Source organism: Phocoena sinus, chromosome 1, assembly GCF_008692025.1.
Source record: "Phocoena sinus isolate mPhoSin1 chromosome 1, mPhoSin1.pri, whole genome shotgun sequence".
NCBI classification, from domain to species: Eukaryota; Metazoa; Chordata; class Mammalia; order Artiodactyla; family Phocoenidae; genus Phocoena; species Phocoena sinus.
The window spans coordinates 139,903,785-139,924,073 of record NC_045763.1 but is presented as its reverse complement, the minus strand read 5'-3'; the positions used below and the strand labels follow the sequence as shown (position 1 = coordinate 139,924,073).

The 20,289-nt window shown below is 42.0% G+C and overlaps 1 protein-coding gene across 1 annotated transcript in view; it reads right to left on the bottom strand.

The window, feature by feature from the left end:
* TSEN15 (tRNA splicing endonuclease subunit 15) overlaps positions 1 to 20,289 on the bottom strand; it is a 99,526-nt gene that overhangs the window by 21,835 nt on the left and 57,402 nt on the right. The window contains exon 7 of the transcript XR_004349873.1: positions 8,481 to 8,594. The gene's annotated coding sequence lies outside the window, so the exon portion shown is untranslated. The remainder of the gene's footprint in view (positions 1 to 8,480; positions 8,595 to 20,289) is intronic.

Here is a 20,289-nt window from a genome sequence, read left to right as displayed (position 1 = left end):
AATGGGGAGACCAGGGTCTTGATCCAGGTCAGATTTCTTCAGAGACATTGAACCAATAGAATATATATATATATATATATATATACATATATATATATATATATACGTATATATATATATACGTATATATATATATATGTATATATATATATGTATTTTAAGAGGAAATTTATTATAGGAATTGGCTCACACAATTATGGAGGACAAGTCCCACTACCTGCCATCTTCAAGTTGGAGAAGGGAAGCCAGTGGTATAATTCAATCCAACTCTGAAGATCTGAGGACCAGGGCAGCTGATGGTGTAAGTCCTGGTCTGAGTCTGAAGTCCAGGAGCACTGATGGCTGAGGGCAGGAGAAGATGGTGTACCAACTCAAGCAAAGACAGCAAATTTGCCCATCCTTCACCTTTTTGATCTATTTAGGCCCTCACTAGACTGGATGATGCCCACCCAAAGTGGTATGGCCAATCTTCTTTATTTCTTCCTTATTCAGCCTACTGATTCAAATGCTAATCTCTTCCAGAAACACCCTCACAGACACACCAAGAAATAATAGTTTACCAGTTATCTGGGCATCTGTTAGTCCAGTCAAGTTGACGCATAAAATTAACCATCACAGTCACTTAACAGATCGACATGTGGATTAAAAACAATACTTGGGCTTCATTTTCCCACCATGTACTGTTTGGGTTTTTTTAACATAAATTTATTTATTTATTCATTTTTGGCTGCATTGGGTCTTCGTTGCTGCGTGCCGGCTTTCTCTGGTTGCATCGAGTAGGGGCTACTCTTTGCTGCTGTGCGCAGGCTTCTCACTGCAGTGGCTTCTCTTGTTGTGGAGCGTGGGCTCTAGGCGTGTGAGCTTCAGTAGTTGTGGCTCACAGGCTCTAGAGTGCAGGCTCAGTAGTTGTGGCTCACGGGCTTAGCTGCTCCGCAGCATGTGGGATCTTCCCGGACCAGGGTTCAAATCCGTGTCCCCTGCATTGGCAGGCAGATTCTTAACAACTGTACCACCAGGGAAGTGGTGAACTTTCGATCTAGTGAGTAAACTGGTTTCCTGAGTCCTGTGTACGGTTCTAGAAAATTAATCAGACCCAAGGAAAGGGTTGAGGAAATCTCTGATTTATAGCCAGCTGGTCAGAAATATAGGTGACAACCTGGACTTGCAATTGACATCTGAAGTAGAGGGACATCTTGTGGGACTGAGCCCTTAACTTGTGGAATCTGATGCCATCTGGGTAGATAGTCAAAATTGAGCTGAATTGTAGGATACCCAGCTGGTGTCCAAGAATTGCTTGGTGGTGTGGGTAGAACGCCCACCCTGCCCTGCCCCCTGCACCCGCCCCAAACACACACAATGGAATTGGTTGCAGAACCTTTTCATAGGCAATAAAAATCATGGAGAAATTTTGAGCTCAAGAATGATATGGTTTCAATTTCCCAGAGCCACTGTAGGCAGAAGCCACAGGATGAACAAAGGAAGACAACATTAGCTTCCAGAGTGTGGTCCAGATACCACGAGGTGAAAAGGGATCTGCACTGTGGTACTGACAGTGATGAGAGTGTTGGAAGAATAAAAGCAGAACAGAGAGAATTTGTGAATTTCTCTCACGGATGGCTATCTAGGGAGGGTGCATTCAAAGATGGCTGTGGTTCTGAGCCTGGACTGGGAGAACAGTGTCATCAGGAACAGAAACAGTTTCATCTGGAGAAGAGAGACTTCGTGGAGAACATGATAGATTCAGTTTGGGATATGTTTGGAGGAAGGGATTCTGGCAGAGCGATCAAATGGAACATTTTAGCAGTCAGGCACTTAGAAATGTAGGCCTGGAACTCCAGAATTTTAAGCAATGATCAGCCACCTTCAACGTTCTTTAAATCATGGTACATGGATAATTAAACCAGGAAAGAGCATTTTTAAACAAACATTCAAGTACTACCTCCTCTCTGGGCTGGCCTGTTTGTCTCAGTAACTACGCCCAGTTAAGAGGGTCTTCCAAGTCTCCTGCCTCTTTGCTCTTCTTAACCAAGGAAAAGGGAAAAAATCCAAAGAATCCTTTTGTAACAGAGAGTAAATGTAGGGTTCAGTGAGTTTACCCTTATTTTTAATAGGCTCTAATTAAATGAGCTAACTGGCCATAGATGGTTAGCATTATACTTTAATTAGTAGAGGCTTAAAAACTCCTCCTTCTGTAAACCTGGTAGGCAAGTATGAGGCCTGCAGCATTTCAACAGGACTCCATCAAAGAGAAAGTTGGTTGGGAGAAGAGCAACTTCTGCATTAGAGGCCGGGGCCCTATGAATAAAGCTGTAACTACTGGGGTTTCATGGTCCCCAATCTCAATGTTTGGATCCTGTGAAACAGATACTACGGTGGGCAGTTTTCCCTAAGCTCCATCCCTACTGTAAGTTACCAGGCTGGCATGAATTTTAATATTAGAATCAGGCTATATTGCTAGAGCTATAGGAGTAATGACTCTCCCTCTGGGTGGGATTTGAACAATCTATCCCTTTCCTAGAAAGTTCTTCTGAGATATTAACATTTTTACATTTTACTGTGAAACCAAGACATGATCTCACAGGTGCTAGGATCTTCTTAAGCAATCTGTGCCTCCGTTACTCCATTTAAAAAATGGATGAGGGCTTCCCTGGTGGCTCAGTGGTTGAGAGTCCACCTGCCAATGCAGGGAACACTAGTTCGTGCCCTGGTTTGGGAAGATCCCACATACCACAGAGCGGCTGGGCCCGTGAGCCGTGGCCGCTGAGCCTGCACGTCCGGAGTCTGTGCTCCGCAACGGGAGAGGCCACAACAGTGAGAGGCCCGCATACCGCAAAAAAAAAAAAAAAGTATGAAATATTATTGTATATCTCACGGGATCATGGTGAGGATGGAAGTTGTTAATTTACATATGGCATATTAGGTGTTATAGTAATTTATGTATAGAAGAGTGCCTGGTTCATAGTAAGTGCTCAATAAATATTAGATTTTTAATTTTTATCATAGTAACTCTCATTCAGGGCCCTTCTCTTCTACATTTTTTCCCTGAAAATGTTAATTTTACATTACCTGCATTGTTACTTAAGAGTTCGTTTGAATGCACAGTTCTGGGCCCCAAACTATACCAATGGGATCTCTCTATCCCTGGGAATGGAGCCCAGAAATCTGCCTTTGAACAAGTTTTCTAAGAGATTTTAGTCTCCCTGGAGTTTGAGACCCACCAGTTTACTGGGATTATATGAAGTACGGATGACATTTCTGCCTTGCCTTCATGTCCTGCTGCCTGGATCAGCTATGGAAGTATTCCATCATCTAGAAACCCAAGACTGAGATGTAATTGTTCAAGGCACGGCGGAGCCTGAGTCAGTATAACGTCGCAAGATCACTCTGAAGAGCCCCTGAGTCTTGTAAAAATTTACCTCATGATCTGTTATGATCAATTCCTGGCCTGCAGTCTCTGGAGGGAGCCTCCCATAGACATCAGCTTCCCTAGAAGGAGATCTGTTTAGGGAGCCTGGTGATGCTTTGAATGCATCTGTCACCACATCAATCAAGTCAGATCCACAACGTTCATGACTCCTGCTGTTTCCTGGCTGTGAATTATCTGATTCCCTGGCATGTCAGCATATCAAATGATTCATTTTGAATCTCAGCCTCACTGGATGTGACATTCGAATTTGACTCCTCTGCGAATCTTTACCCCAGAGCAGCTACCATGTCTCATATGAGAATCTTGCCACATCATCATAGTGATCACAATACAAAATAATGTCCTATTGTTATGACTTTATGGTTGACTGTCCAAAAACTTTCACAGCTATTATCTGACAAGCCTTCGCAATGGGAGTTAGAAAAAAACAGGAGTCCCTTCTGCTTCACAGGAAGCAAAACCTCAGGGAGTTTATGTGACTTACCTAAACTCACCTAACAGATTAGAGCTAACATGACCAGCAATTCTCCATGCTCACAGCATGGTCTTGTCCTGCTACCCTACATGGCCTCCAGCCGGTGTGTCCTCAGGGTAGAGAAGAAGTGAGGAGCAGTGAATCGGAGTCCATCACTCACTGCTTTGTGATCTTGACAAAACCCACCTCACAGTGGTGAGATAAGGATACAGTGTCAAGCATAAAACTCCATAGGTGCTGCAGGTTAATATCCTTGCCAATATGAATAACTACAGACATCACTGACAGTAAGTGATGGTGGTCCTGACCAAAATGGCTGAGAGCCCATCAGGATCCTGTCTCCCCTCTTACATATTCTTTTTGAGAAAGAGGATAATTGGTTATTATGTTCCATTTTTGTCTTCTTTTGCTTTGATAAGGTAGAGAAAACTTTTGGAACGTATTCCCCAGTTTTCAACAACTGTAGACTAAATTATTATATTATATTATATTTGACACAGGGAATTGAGGGGTTTTTTTCCCCAGAGAACTGAACTTAAGCTATATTCTTGTCCCAACTCAAATGAGTTCAGTTACTCTGTTTTGTTCCAGTAACTTTTTGACCAAATTAAGAAGACATGGTATTCTCACACACACACACACACACACACACACTAAACTATTACTCAACCATAAAAAGAATGAAATAATGTCATTTGCAGCAACATGGATGGACCTAGAGAATATTATAGTGAAATAAGTCAGACAGTGAAAGACAAATATGATATGATATCATTTATATATGGAATCTAAAAAATAATACAAATGAATTTATATACAGAACAGAAACAGACTCATGGATATATAAAACAAACTTGTGGTGGTTATCAAAAGGGGAGAGGGAGGTGGGGGAAGGACAAATTAGGGGCATGGGATTAACAAATACAAACTACTGCATATAAGATAGATAAGCAACAAGGCACAGGGATGCCCATTATCTTGTAATAACCTATAATGGAATAAAAGCTGCAAAAATACTGAACCACTATGGTGTACCCCTAAAACTAACACAATATTGTAAATCAACTATACTTCAATTTTAAAAATTAGGGCTTCCCTGGTGGCGTAGTGGTTGAGAGACCGCCTGCCGATGCAGGGGACACGGGTTCGTGCCCCGGTCCGGGAAGATCCCACATGCCGCGGAGCAGCTGGGCCCGTGAGCCATGGCCACTGAGCCTGCGTGTCCGGAGCCCGTGCTCCGCAACAGGAGAGGCCACAACAATGAGAGGCCCATGTACAAAAAAAAAAAAAAAAAAAAAATTAATAATAAATTAAAAATGCTGAAAAGATACACTAGATCAGATGAGCAGGTGAGATACGACCAGGCAAGGAAAATATATTAGTTGGATGAGTTTCCCAGATACCTGCTTGACCTGGTAAGCTGGTCCCTGACTAATTTCTCAACCACATCTAGAAAGTTAGAATGAAATATTAAATAAAGGAATAAGTAAACATGTTGACACTCAGGGAACAATTTCCCTTAGATGATGTAATTATAACTTTCAGTTAATTACAATCACAGAGATTTTATGCCTCGTCTCACAATCACTACCTGCTAACAACAAGTTAATTCATTGCCACTACCTTTGCACCCTTCTGTTCCACATACAACACTCACCAGAACTTAAAAAGTCCTTGGGGGAAACTGAAAAGTGAGGGAGGAGAACGAGTTACCTGTCAGGCTAAGGACCATGGAGGTTCTGAGTGCATAAAAAACCCCAATAGAGGCAACATCATAGAGGATTAGCGTATTAACACAACAACCTGCATTCTCTGTACATCTAATGAGGAAAATCCTCCTCCTGCCTGCCACTGCCCCTCCCCCACCAACTCCCCGAAGCATCTGGTACCCTGGGAATTTGTTCCCACCCAGGCAGGGCAAGTGAAGCCTGACACAAAACACTGTGAGCATCAGAGCGGCCATCTGACATGCAGAGAAATGACCCATGAGGGGAATGTAACCCAAGAAAATAACTCATGGGAAAACAAAAATATTCCCAGCAGCACTATTTTTAAGGGAAAAAACTATAAAGAACGAAAAAGCAGACAAGTGTATAGAAGCTCCAAAAATACCATGATGGAATACTACACAGCTGATAAAAATAACAAGTTTATGGACTACGAACATGTAGGAATGTTTATATAGAGCCGTGTGAAGTGGAAAGTTACAAATAACAATGTAAAAATTAATTTCTATGTCTGTGTTTAAATCCTGAACACTGCTGTAAAAATTCTGAACACCCGAGGGAATATAATCTTTATGAATTTATCCTATCTCAAATTAAATGGGCCACATTACTGCATTTCTCTAGTAAGAACATTCTCTCAGTCTTACAACTTCTACTTACATTTCTTCCACTGGTCTCACACTTCTCAGCTCTCTCATAAGAGAATCCTAGGAGTCGTCTGTGACTCTTGCTCTGCCTGCCTGATTTTGGCAACACAATCCCTCTCCTTTCTTGTGTTCTAGCCACAAGGGCCTGTTGGATCCTTGAATTTGCCAAGTGCTCTGCTGTCTTGAGGTCTTCCATTATGCACTTCCTGCTCCCTAGAAGGCCCTTGCGTTTGCATAAGTCAACTCAACCAAGTCTCATAGTTATGCCCCTCCACTGTTATCCACATGCACGTTTCTCTTCATAGCACCTAGCATGCTGTGTAATTATAGATATATTTGCATGGCTAGTGGCTTACAATGTCCCCCTCCCCTAAATAAACTGTAAACTCCATGAGGAATCTGGGCTGTTCACAATCATATAACTACCTAGCACTTGACAGAGTGCCTGGCCCAGACTGGTTGTCTAATAAAACTTTGTGAATGAATGAATGGATGTGTGAATGAATGAAGTGATGTGAATATAATTTTTTTATTGAAGTACAGTTGATGTACAATATGTTATAGGTGTACAAAATAGTGACAATTTTTAAAGGTTATACTCCATTTATACTTATTATAAAATATTGGCTAGATGTGAATATAATTTAATATTCATTAGGTTTTATTTTTTCCACAAAAATACCATGTAGCGTAGACTAATGAAAATGCCTTGCACTCATTCGAGTAGTACTTTCTAATTTCAAAGCATTTTCATATACAATAATACAATTTAAAAATTCTTTAGTATCCTATGAGATAGACATTATTCCAGCTTCACATTTGAGGAAATGGAGACTTGGGGAAATGAAATAATTGGCCCAAGCTGAACTAAGTGGTAGAGAGAGGTATGGAATCCACACTTGCTTGGATTCAGGCCAGTGACTTGGACCTTCTGCCTCTGTGGCTCCAAGTGTGCCACTGTGTCCGCTATAGGATGCATTGGGAGCACCAGAGGGCTGGAAAGTGCAGAGGCATTATCCTGTTGGCTACTGATACTTGGGAATGATGGGAGGTGATGGGGCTACAGTCTGGGGAGAGGGTCCTGGACCTGGCCAGGGAGGGTTGGAGTGATGGGGCAGTGGGCAGCGGGCCACAGATGTGGCTCTCAGGTCACTCTTTCACATGCAACCTGCAGTTGTTCAATGCCTCATTGTCAGTGTTACTCTGGCGATCATGCAATAGGTATATGAAACTATTGATTACTGATAATTGCACAGATGGCTCCATAGTCATCAAACTCAGATGCAACACAACAGAACCAATGGAGCATGGGCTTGGGGTCCAAACTCCAGGTCTGAACGCCAAAGGTGTGGTCAGAAAGTCAAGTGACACAGAGAAGTCAAGGAGAGTCAACATGGATATTTCAACACCATCACTCTGGCAAAGCTATGACCTTATTCATCATATTGTTTGTCCTATATGAATATTTATAAAAATAGAAGCTCAAAGGGCAGAGGTGTGGTGGGAGGGAGTATGATATAAAAAGGCAAGTAACCAAATGAAGGCCTAACCCTGAAGGCAGAAAATCCTTTCTTGGGTCACATGCTTTTAATGCACCCTTTTCATCATTCCAACTTTCACACTGTGTTAAAGCCTTCATCATCTTCTCAACCCCTGTCTACAGCAGCTTTCCATAAAGAGCTTGATGACAGATCTGTCTGTTGGGAAAACCACAGCCTCATTTTTCTCTCTCTTCAGAAGAAGAGAGAAAAAACCCTTAGAACTGTGATACTTGCCACCACTTAACAAGGCGGGCTTGCAAGGCCAGCAGTGGAGAGGCTGGTTATTTCTTCCCTGACAGCATCTGTAATTCCAGCAGCTGCCTCTAGGTAAATGGCAGGTGGTACCTGACGTTGATTGCACGGGCCCAAAGCCGAGATTCACCCCAAACAAGTATAACTAAAACAAATCAGGAGTTGAATGTTCACTGCCTTTCTCACACTTTTTGAATTATTAAATTACTAAATTTTTTGCATTATGCTTTTGTGTTACTAAAATAATACTACAGTTATTATTAATAACATAATCACTTGAGAGGAATACTGTAACATTGAAACAAATCCAATAATAAATATAGCTGCCATTTTTAACACCTTGCCTATGTTACATTTTTCATTTTTCAAAATTACCTTTTTACTAGCAAGGAAAATGAGATTCAGACTTACCCAGTAGGGTGCGAAGTTGGAAGTTAGGAGATTAAGTCTGTTCCCAACTATGTTATTAATTAGCTGTGTGGCCACAGGCAAGTGTAGTTATCTCTCTGGGCTTCGATTTCCCTTCTGGAGACAGAAAATGAGTGAGTTAGACTTGCAGATGGTGCAGGTACCTTCTTGCTTTAAGTGTCTTCAGGTTGAATTTTATTGCTTTCTTTCATCAATGATTGTTCTAGTTCTTGTTTTGGGTTTTGGGTTTTTTCTTTCCTAATCCCCATAGTTTTCTCATCATCCAACTCTCAGCTTATCACCTCTCAGCGAGATTTCATTGACCAATCCTGCTAAAATAGCTTGTCCAGCCTCCCACTCTTTATTACAAAGTCTAAACACCTTGGCATGGCACACACAACTGCCACAGATTGGCCCCAATTTTCTCCTCCAGAACCTAGTAAACAGTCAATGAATATTTGTTGATTGAATTTATGAATAAATCCAATTTATTAAAAGTTCTTTTGATTCTGTCACAGAAACCCTAGAATTGTGCTGTCCAATATGGTAGTCAATAGCCACATATAGCTATTTAAATTTAAATTAAAAGTTCAGTTCCTCAGTCTCACTGGCCACCTTTCAAGTATTCAATGCTGTATGTGGCACGGACAGTGCAGAATAAAACATGTCCATCATTGCAGAAAGTTCTACTGGGGAGTGCTGGTCTAAATTCTGGCCCTTTCTCTCCAACCCTACCGTGATTCCTCACCTGGATTCTTATAACAGTCTCCTAAGTGGCCTGAGAGTAGCCTCCTCCCATGCTAGTCCATTCTCCACTCTGCCTCATTCATTTAGTGCATTTATTCATGCAGCAAATATTTAAGGAGGACCTTATACATGCCAGGTCTTCACAGGAGACCAAGCAGGGCACGAGTCAGACCTAGTCCTGCCTCTGTGAACTTACAGGCTGGAGATAATGTGTGTATGTCATTCTCACGCTTCAAAACTAATGTTGGGTCCTCTACCAAAGTACTTCACAGCGTTGTTCCTAGAATTCTGGGCTCTGGGAGATACAGCAGACAGAGTCAACTCTGCTCTCAACAGGGGGTTAACTGATGGAGAGGTTCCTGTATGTGTGCATGTGTGTGTGTGTGTGCGTGTGTGTGTGTGTGTAAAATGGCAGGAGAGCCCATGGGCTGCACTTCTGCCTTCTGGCCCTTGAGCTGGAGGACAAATGGCCTCCTCGTGCACTAAGGTCTCAGTTTCAGCTCTCCCTGATCACTGCTCCTGTGTGTTCTGTACCTGGTCCTCTACCATATTGCTCTAATGCTGTCCCCTGTCCTCTGCATACCCTTCTCTCAGTGGGATTTTATTTCTCTTACCCTGAACTCTCATTCATCCTACCAAACCCACTTCAAGTATCATTTTCTGTGAACTCCTTCCCAGCAACCCCAGATAAGCGAGGGGATCTTCGTCCTGTGTGCCCATAGCTACTTCTTATTCATCATCATAGCCTCAATGCCTGAAATATAATAAGTCCCCAATAAATGATTTTGGACAGATGATTAATGAATGACGACTGGACGAATACATAAGTGAATAAATGTATGAATATTATGAAAGTGCCTGGCCTGTCTGCAGTTCCCTGGGGAGGCTGCATTGGTTCTCAAACTTCAAAGTGGAATAAAAGGACCATAACTATCTACTTACTCTTTTCAAAGAAAAAATGTTATTTTTCTTAACATTCATACTTTTAACCTACTCTAAATATCCCTTCTGCTCTTTTTTCCTAGAGAAGATTTGTTTTTTTGTCCCTGCGAGCATTCCTTTGTGACTACCCAGAACTCAAGGATCAAATACTTCATTTCTAAATGCCATGTGTCACAGGCAGCTCTTTCTTCTGATTAGGGAATGACCTCAGTGCTGCCACAGTGCTTGCCATTCCTCCCAACTTTCATGTTTACGACTGCTGTCAAAACTGTCGTGCGTGGGCTTCCCTGGTGGCGCAGTGGTTGAGAGTCCGCCTGCCGATGCAGGGGATGCGGGTTCATGCCCCGGTCTGGGAAGATCCCACATGCTGCGGAGTGGCTGGGCCCGTGAGCCATGGCCGCTGAGCCTGTGCGTCCGGAGCCTGTGCTCCGAAACGGGAAGAGGCCACAACAGTGAGAGGCCCACGTACCGTAAAAAAAAAAAAAAAAAAAAAAAACTGTCGTGCGTAAGATATAAAATTTCTTCATTAAGCATTAGTATACCACTATGTGAGTGTTTTATAAACCAATCTGAAGAGGCCTAAAATTTCTTAATTTTGCTCAGACCTTTAAAAACACAATCAAACCAAAGAGAAAGCTCATGAAATAATCCCATAGAGGTTCCCTCCAGGTGCCCTAGGGGGACCCTCTGTTCACCCAACCATTATTGTTATTTCTATGGTTTCTATGAAACCCCTCAACAAGCCACTTCAACAAACCAGATATTAATTAACCTTCAGCTAGCTTGCAAACATTCTGAGATTCAAATTGTTTTTCTTGATACTTCAGGATATTTTAAGCGAGCAGATTAATCTTCCTCACATCTGCACCTCCACATGACTCTGCAGACACGTCATCTGAGATGGGAACCTGGGTGTCTTCACCAAAAGTACACAACCCCAGCTGCTTCTCACTTTCCCCAGTGGCCTGAGCTCTGTGTCTTTCATTATAGGCTGGGGAAGAAAAACTGAGTTGGAAATACATCTATAATTACCATTTCTTAGAATTACTTCAGTTAAATTTGTTAGTATCAATTACACAGGAGTAATATTTCATCCTTAGAAAATCCTAGTTGCTAAAATCTTCTACTAGTCACTTAATCAGCAATACTCAGAGAAAAAGCCACATCCAGCCCTTGTACATCTAAGATTTTGGTACACAAAATTATAATCCTTGAGTTTTTTAGATTACTTTCTGGTAAACTCCTGTTCTGATTTTATCAATAGAAATGATCCAGTAATGTGCACTGCTGTGATCAAGGCTGCGTAAAGGGGGTCAGGTGTGCGTGTGTGTGTGTGTGTGTGTGTGTGTGTGTGTGTGTGTGTGTGTGTGCTATCCTCAGGGTATCAGTACATATCACACCAGATCAATAAAGTTTTTGTAAAAACTAAAGGCTTGCCAGAGGCTCTGGAATTCCCAACTATGACTTACAACAGAGGAATTCCTTCCCAGATTGTGAAAACTTTGTTGACTTTTAACTACTAAAAAGAACTGATCTTAATGTGAGGGAAATGTTATGGGTTTCTTAGGAAAAACTGTTGTGTAAATATAGTGGTTCTGCCTCATTATCTTGACTTAGCCTGGAAAAGCAGAAGCTAACATAGATTCATTAACTTTTCTCAAGTATAGATAGAGGTTTAATGAGGACAGTGGACATTCGCTGTCCATTTCAAGGAAGATCAAATAAGAAAAAATGGACTTAAGTTTCAACCAGAGAGAGTGTGATCAGGCTTAAGCGAGAGCTTGTTGATTATACAGCTGGTTTATGCAGCTTCTCTAAAGAGGAGCAGGGGATTTAACAAGTACTTACTGGGTGTCTATTGCATAGAAGGCTTAGGTTGTGGAGGATGAAAAGAAAAGCAAGGTACATTAAGTCTCTGCCCTTTAGGAGGTCACAATCTAGTTGGAGAGAGGAGAGAATTACTCACAAAATGACGGGTAATATAGAATAATAATGCAAGATATGGCTTGAGACAGTATACACAAGGGCCAAGGGAGTACGGGAGTTGAGCACTCTGAGCATTCTGAGTTCAGGATAGGGAGAGATCCCCACGGGCTGAAGCAACTGGAAAATCTTGGTATTGAGCCTTGGAGGATGGAAAGGGTTTTGCGAAGAGGAGAGAAGGAGGAGAAGCAGGAAGGGTATTTCAAGAGAGGTTACCAGATATTTTGAAAATAAGCTTGAAGAACAAATACATAATTGTACTTATATGAGGTACCTAGAGTAGCCAAATTTTAAAAAGACAAAAAGTAGAATGATGGTTGCCTGGGGGAGGGCAAAGTGGGGAATTTATTCTTTAATGGGTACAGAGTTTCAGTATGGGAAAATGAAGTCTTTCTAGAGATAGATGATTGCACAACAACGAATGTACTTAATGACACTGAACTGCATGCTTAAAATGGTTAAAATGGTAAATTTTATATTATACCCGTTTTACCACAATTTTAAAACATTGAGATAGATTTTTAGATAGATTTTTGAGAGGATGAGTTTATATTGAACTTGTGAGGTCTCTTCTTTTATGACTCCATATTAACTGTATGTGTGGCCCATGTGACAGCAAGCGTGAGATTATTAAATATAATCCATCCCTGGGCTGTTGCACTTTAAAGGTATTTGATGGTTGTGGTCGTCTTAGTCTGTTGAGGTTGCTATAACAGAATATCATAGACTGGATGGCTTACAGAAATGCATTTCCCACAGTTCTGGAGGCTGACAGACTGAGGTCAGGGCACCAGCATGGTCGGATCCTCTTCTGGTTTCAGACTTTTCCTTGTATCCTCACATGGCAGAAAGAGAGGAAGCAAGCTCTCTCTTGAGTCTCATAAGGGCACTAATCCCATTTGTGAGGGCTCCATCCTTGTGACCTCATCTAATCCTAATTACCTTCCAAAGGCCCCACACCATCTTCTGATATCCTCACACTGGGGTATAGGTTTTCAACATATGAATTCAGTCCATAACAGTGGTTGACTACCTAGCAGCTTTCCCCCTCCTTCTTCTTTACACACAGAAGTCCACTTCCACTAGAGAGGCCAGTTACTTTCCCAGCTTCATCATAGGTAGAACATAGGCATGTGACCCTATCCTGACCCTTGATACTAAGGAGAAATCTGCCAGGGGGTAAAATTTTGGAAAAAATTTTCCTCCCTATTTAAAAAAGAGAGATAAAACTCGAATGGTGTGCACTTTCTCCCTGTCTTCCTTTGGATATTTTTGTGAAGACATAACGCTTAATGCTAGATGGCTAACCTACATCCATATGGGAGAGACTAAAGAATGACAGATAAGTCAATATGGAATCTTTACTACCTTTTTACTATATTAATCACCCTCATAAAATAGATTCCTCCTTGTTTAAGTTACTATTAGTTAAGTATTTATTTATTTGCAGCCAAGATGATTCCAATGGACTATGGTATTACAAAGACAGCCCTACAACACATTGCAGGAAATTCGTATTCAGCTGGAGATTGTTCTTCCCTTAAAAAATGTGTCTATTATAATTTTCTTCCATTACATGACAGGCAAAATAAAGAACATAAAGAGCAGGACAAAAAGAATAGCTAGCTCTGGGTTTGGAAAGGCATAGGACCATTAGCAAATAAGCTGGTAGTAAACAAAGTAAATAGCCAGTATTTTGCCACACACTGGAAAGAATCACATTCTCCTTTGTAACTGAGAAAGGTTGTATTTAAAGGGAACATTGGGTAAAAGTATAAACAAAGACTGAGAACTCTCTGAAAACAGTAAGGGTCTAGAAGCAAGAAAGCAATAACCCAGTGCAGATCAGAGCAGGATACTAACAGTGTAGCCTAAGAAGAGGGTCAGTGGAATCCAGAAGACAAACCTAAGGTCTACATCAGACCACTGTCTTCTCTCAGCTCAGCTCTATAGGTTTCAGTAATTCTCAATTAAGCTTTCTGCTTTTCTTAGTAAGACCCAAGTTAAAGTGCCCCTCAACATACTGCTACATATAGAAACAAGGTCTGCATGGGTCTGCTCTGATTTGAAATAAAGATTCTGACACTCTTTTGTCAGATTTTTCTACCAAGATGAACATCTTCCTGGGGGTATTGCACTTCTATTAGCTGGTGGTATTACAGCTACTTCCAAAGTTGATTAAACAGACACAGCCAAGGAAGGGAGGATGGCTCCATCTGTCCATTAATGATGCTGGCAGCCCTGAGCAAGAGATCCAGGCATGGGGCAATCTGTCACATCCCAGTTATGAATGTCCTGTGGTGCTTTTAACGGGAACCAAGGTGCTGCACTAGGCAGCTGTCCCCTAAGAATAAGACTCCTTGATCTGAGGCAACTAGAATTAAACCACTTACTTCTCCAGAAAAAAAGAACTGGACTCCATGATATGGTCTACCTCCTTTCCCATTGTTCACACACTAGTTTTTTAAAAAGGGAAACTTGAGTTCCCTGAAAGGAAGCTGATCCTAATGTTTGGCAAAGCACTATGTTTAAAGAAAAACCCACAAAACTCAGAGCTGTGAATGAATGACACAAATGTCCTCATAAAACTGCAGCCCATGTGAAATATGGCTGATCCAACACATTAGGAATTAGCGAGTCTTCCCACAAGGCCCAGCTTGCTTTAAGGCTAAAAATGGAATGAGAAACACCAACTCATATCATCTAATCTGATCAAGGGCAGAGTCTTTGGGCTATTCTCTCAGCATTCAAGGAATGTGCTATTATTCCCCTGATAGCACACAAACTCTCCATGAGTCGCAGAGTCCCAGTGGAGATGTAAGTGTTTTGCCTCTGGTGAAAATGAACTTCCATGGAAAATGTGACACAAACACTACCTTTTGGGTCTCAAATGAATCAGATTTTATGCCAGAAAGACTTTTCTCATTAAAACTGTACTTTGGGGAAGTGGTTCTCAAAGGGCTTGTGGGGCTTCCTGATGGTCCTCCAGGGCAGGAGTGGTCCAGGAGTCCCCAACTCCTGGGCCACGGACCGGTACTGGGCCACAGCCTGGTAGGAACCGGGCTGCACAGCAGGAGGTCAGTGGCAGGGCAGTGAGCGAAGCTTCATCTGCCGCTCCCCCATCCCTGGCACTACCGCCTGAAACACCCTCCCCACCCACCCCGGTCCGTGGAAAAATTGTCTTCCATGAAACCGGTCCCCGGTGTCAAAAAGGTTGGGGACTGCTGCCCTAGGGCCTGACTGCTCCCCCAACCCCTACCCCGTGACCTGTTCTGTTTTCCTCAGGTTTAAAAAGGGGGAAAATATAGAGCAGTGGGAAGAGTATGGTCTGGGGAGTCAGATCTGTGATTAAATCTTAAGCCTGCTGCTTCCTCACTGTGTGATATTGGACACATTCACTAATTCCTCTGAGCATCTTAGAGGGTTGATGTGAGCCAATATAGGTAACGTACCTAAGAAAACACAAAGGATCAGATTGTTAAAGCATACTCATAAGAATAGATCTTACCCAGTGTCAAGCTTTACTAATAACATCAGTGAAACAGGTCATTGCAAGGTTCAGGTAAAGCAATGAGTGGTCTGAGACTAATGCAGCCGCCCAGGCCCTTTTATGCCACATCAAGATATTCTCTTGCCCAGATGAACATAGAAAACCTTTAAGCCATATATATGGCCACATCACCTACACGGAAAAGAGTCATTGGGAAGTACCTTCATATTTATATTCAGGTAGTTACCTAATATACTTTACTTTTTCCCAGAAATCATGCTCAACGTATCCATAGGTTCTAGATTTGTAACAAATGAGCAACCCAGGCAGATCAGGTATCTCCTTATAAAAGCATTTCATAGATAAGGATCCTGCAACTAGCAAATATCATTAGTATGCTTCGTTGGACGTCTATCATTAGCATGCTTACATGAAGATCTGACTGAGTTACTTTCCTTCTGTCTTTCCCATGGGCTTCCCCCACCCCCGGAAAGAGGGAGGATGGATTGTAGGCCCATTGTTAAACACTTCCTGCCTAGAACCTAACCCCGACTGGAACCTGACAGACAGTAGCTTTTATCACATTATGAAGAATAACAACCACAATATGACAGTGCTTACTGTACTTCTATTTCTTCCCGACTTTCCAGGTCTCGCCTAACTCAGCCTCTCTCTTTCATCTAGGCCTCACCTGTCCAGTTGTGTGCAATTCTCACCTCAGCCTTTTCTCCCCTTATTCCATTCTACTGGCTCTACCCATCTCTCAAGGACAGTCAAGAGCCCCTTCCTCCTGAAAACATCCATGTCTACTTCTGCCCTCTGATCTCACCCTTTCTACCATCTCTAATCCATGATCTAACACTGAGTTTAGAGTGTCTTACATCATTCTGTTTCTTACTTTTGTATGTATGACAGTTTTCTTTCTCTGAATAGGTTATAAATCCTAGGAGAGCTGAGAACTCTACCTTGCTTTGAGTCACTTATACCAGGAAACATTGCTTGATCCACCTCCCTGACAGACGTGGTCCCACGTTATTGACCCCATCAACACCCCACTTCCCATACTGTGAGGTTATCATAATTTCTTGTAATTCCAGATTTAACTGTTGTTTCTCTTTAAGGGCAACAAGCTCCTGGAAGACAGGGTCATGTCTCTTTTGCTCACTCTTATAAACCTAGTGCTGGATACAGCACCTGGCAAGGAGTAGGTAATTAATAAATATTTGTTGAAGAACCTGGTTTTCTAGTGGTAAAACTAGGTGGAGCAAGGAGGTCCATTAATGTACACAGTGAACATATTGAGCACCTACTCTGGATACTCAGGGTGCAGAGATGAATAAGACATGATTTCAGTCATCTAATGTCTGGCCTGAGAAAGTTTGAGTCAACTTCTTTACCACCACTATCTGGGTCTATAGATATGTAAAAAAATGTTAAGCAGATAAAGTCAAAACCAAATCCCATTAGTTAAGCCCAATGAGTTAATGGGAAGAAAGTAGAAAAAATAGGGGAATGTAGCTCTAGAGGGGTGTGGGTGCTCTCAGGAAGACTTCCTGCTCCCACTGCCTCTTCTTCCTCCCCAATGGCCATCGTACAAGTTTTACCACTGGCCTCAATTCATGTGAAATCCTTACAGCAATCCTTAAATTGAGCTTTAACTTAGTAAATAGACAGTTGTGTAGGTATACGCTAGGGCACCTTTCTGGATACCTTTTTTTTTTAGAATGACACAATCTGAATAGCATTCCGACTTGTTTATAGCAGATTTGGGCCACCAACGTAAAGCTACGTGCTAATTAACTATATTGTTCAAACCAGATAATGATATATACTTCATCTTGTCCATCTTAATATCACCCTATGTAGTAAAAGACATCATCTTATCGTTGCTTTTCCTAAATCAACAACTTTCATAGGTTTGGTACAGGGTCAGTCCATTCCTTAGTCTTCTGAGAAATAAGGGAATCAATGAGTTTGGTATTTATTAGTTGTATCTTATGAAAGCTAAAGAGAAACTCTAGTGGACCAATCTCTCAACTCCTCCTGGGAAGAGGGGTTGGGATTATGGAATGGTGGCAGATGGATTCATATATGATATTTTCTCAAGTATGTAAGGTGATTCCCTCCCTCCCTCCCTCTTTTCCTTCCATCCATTCTGAGACAAGTGATTACACAGTGCTGCTCAATATGAGAAAGTTCCTTCCACTCAGGCTTTCACCTTCCGAAGCTGCTTCTTGGTGCCCAAGCTAAAGCCATCTGCAGTCTACACCAACATCCCTAGCTGCCTTTGGCCGTATATTAAAAAGACTGATTCTTTCACAAGCAATCAGCTGGCTGCTGCTTTTTCCCCATTACGTTTGCCCTCCCACTAAGGAGCTTCTCTTCTTCTTCCCTCCTGGAAGGTGAGCTCCATATCCCTTGGTACTCTCTTCAAAGCCTTTTTCCATGCTCCGTCCTCCTCTTCCACAATGTGTTAGTAATTATCTCTCTGCTCTCCCACTAAACTGGAGCTCTTTGAAGGCAGGATCTGTGTCTCATTTGCCTTAGCATATCCAGTGCCTTCAAGAGGCCTGGCACATGGTAAGTGTTGAGTAAATGTTTGGATTTAATGAATACATTGAATCAACGTTGAATCAGAGAACAAATACTTAGCATCTGGGAGACACAAAAAGAAGTAGGTTTAATGATTCATATTCGAGCACTTCATCCATCTGTGACAGAGGAATAAATGGCAAGGGATCCTATAGGCTACAACACCCTTCTGGGTGAAGCCAGGGTCGGTGGAGAGGCAGTAGCAAGAAAGAACAATAGAAATTTGATCTGTGTCTTTTGTAGTCTCTGGAGACAGCTGGACAACACTGATTTAAAGAGAAATTTGAGGGGAAAAAAAAAAAACAGACAAAAGAACCCCTTCAACTGGTTTCAGTTTAGCCAATGTAACCCCCTTCCCATTTATCAGGACTCAGCACTTTTTTTTTGTTTTTCTCTTTCCACACCACTTAGAACTCTGACCAATGATCTCAGATGGTTCTTTTTTCCCACATAGATTTTAGTACCATCTCTAATGCATTCATTTGGATTAAAAATAAAGACAAAAAGAATTACAGTTGCTTAAGAGGCCTCTTCTGTCCCCTCCCCGATCTGTCCATAGGAGGTCCGAAGCCCAGAAGTCTACTTGGAGGGCCCTGGTGGAGGCGTCCTGAGGAATGTAAACAGCATTATGAAACCAGAAACTCAGAGTTTTGGTGAGAGAATGGAGTTTTGGGAGGTCCCTCTCCCTGATGTGTCCATGAGTCGGAGTTAGCTATGCTTCTAAGAGACGGAACAGCCATTAGTCAAGGCCAACTTGAAGGAAAATATGTCTTGTACTGTAAGCTCAACCCCACAATTCCTAAAATGGACCAGTCTGGCCTGCTTCCAGACTGCACAACCTAAACTAAAGAGAGAGTGGAACAAATGCAATTATCATATTTTATTAGTGCCCCCCTGCGCACTGTCCTGGTCTCAGGCACCTGGCCATCGAAGACATTCTCTTAGCTCAGCCTCAGGATGCAGACATTTGCCTGATGGATAAGTAGTTGGCAAAAGCACATTAAGTTCCCCAGAGGAAAGATGCAGTCATATTATTTGACCCAAATCATTATGACTTATATACATTAATAGGATTGGAAGATTTCAGGGAGTGTGGTTTGCTTTCTTTCTGACATCCTCAATTTCTCATCGGAAGCTTAACATGGATTTGCAACTGTTTGGTACAGGATTTCTAGAATTCTCTTTCTCTCCTAGAAAGGTGGGTATTTTATTAGAAGCAATAGTAATAGCAATAGCTACCCTTAATGACTCTCCACCTTGTGTCAGGTGCCACAGCAAAGCCCTTTATATGAGTTACTTCTGTATTAGTTTGCTAGGGCTTCCATAACAAAATCTACAGCCTGTGGGGCTTAAATAACAGAAATTAATTTTCTCACAGTTCTGGAAGCTAGAAGTCCAAGATCAAGCTGCCAGAAAATTTAGTTTCTGGTGAGGCCTCTCTTCCTGGCTTGCAGATGGTACTTTCTCACTGTGTCCTCACATGCCTTTTCTTCTGTGCACACAAGGAGAGACAAAGAAAGATCCCTGGTGTCTCTTCCTCTTCTTATAAGGACATTAGTCCTATTGAATTAAGGCCTCACCCTATGACCTCATTTTAATCTGATTACCTCCTTATAGGGCCTAACTCCAAATACAGTCACACCAGGGCTTAGAGCTTCAACATATGAATTTTGGCGGAACACAATTCAGTTCATAACAACCTCACTGAGTCCTCTCCACAAGCTTGGGAAGTCAGGGGCATTCTCTACCTTCTATTGCTAAATAAATTGAGGGTTAAGTAATTTGCCCAAAGTCTCACTGCCAATAAGTAACTTGTTGGTGTTGGTGTTGCTTGTTTTTATAGAAGGAGAAGTGGAAATACACAGAGCTCATTGGTATGAATGTAGGGTTGCTAGTAGAAAAGTCAGAAAGGAACTGGCAGGTGGAAGCAAGAGCAAAGCACTGAATTCACTGGGATAGAGCCTTTCGCTTCAAGGCTCTGTAAGAGCAAGAAGCTAGGCCATAGGAAAGGCCAGACATGGCCTCCAGTGCTGCAGAAACTGAAGAAGGGATTAAGAA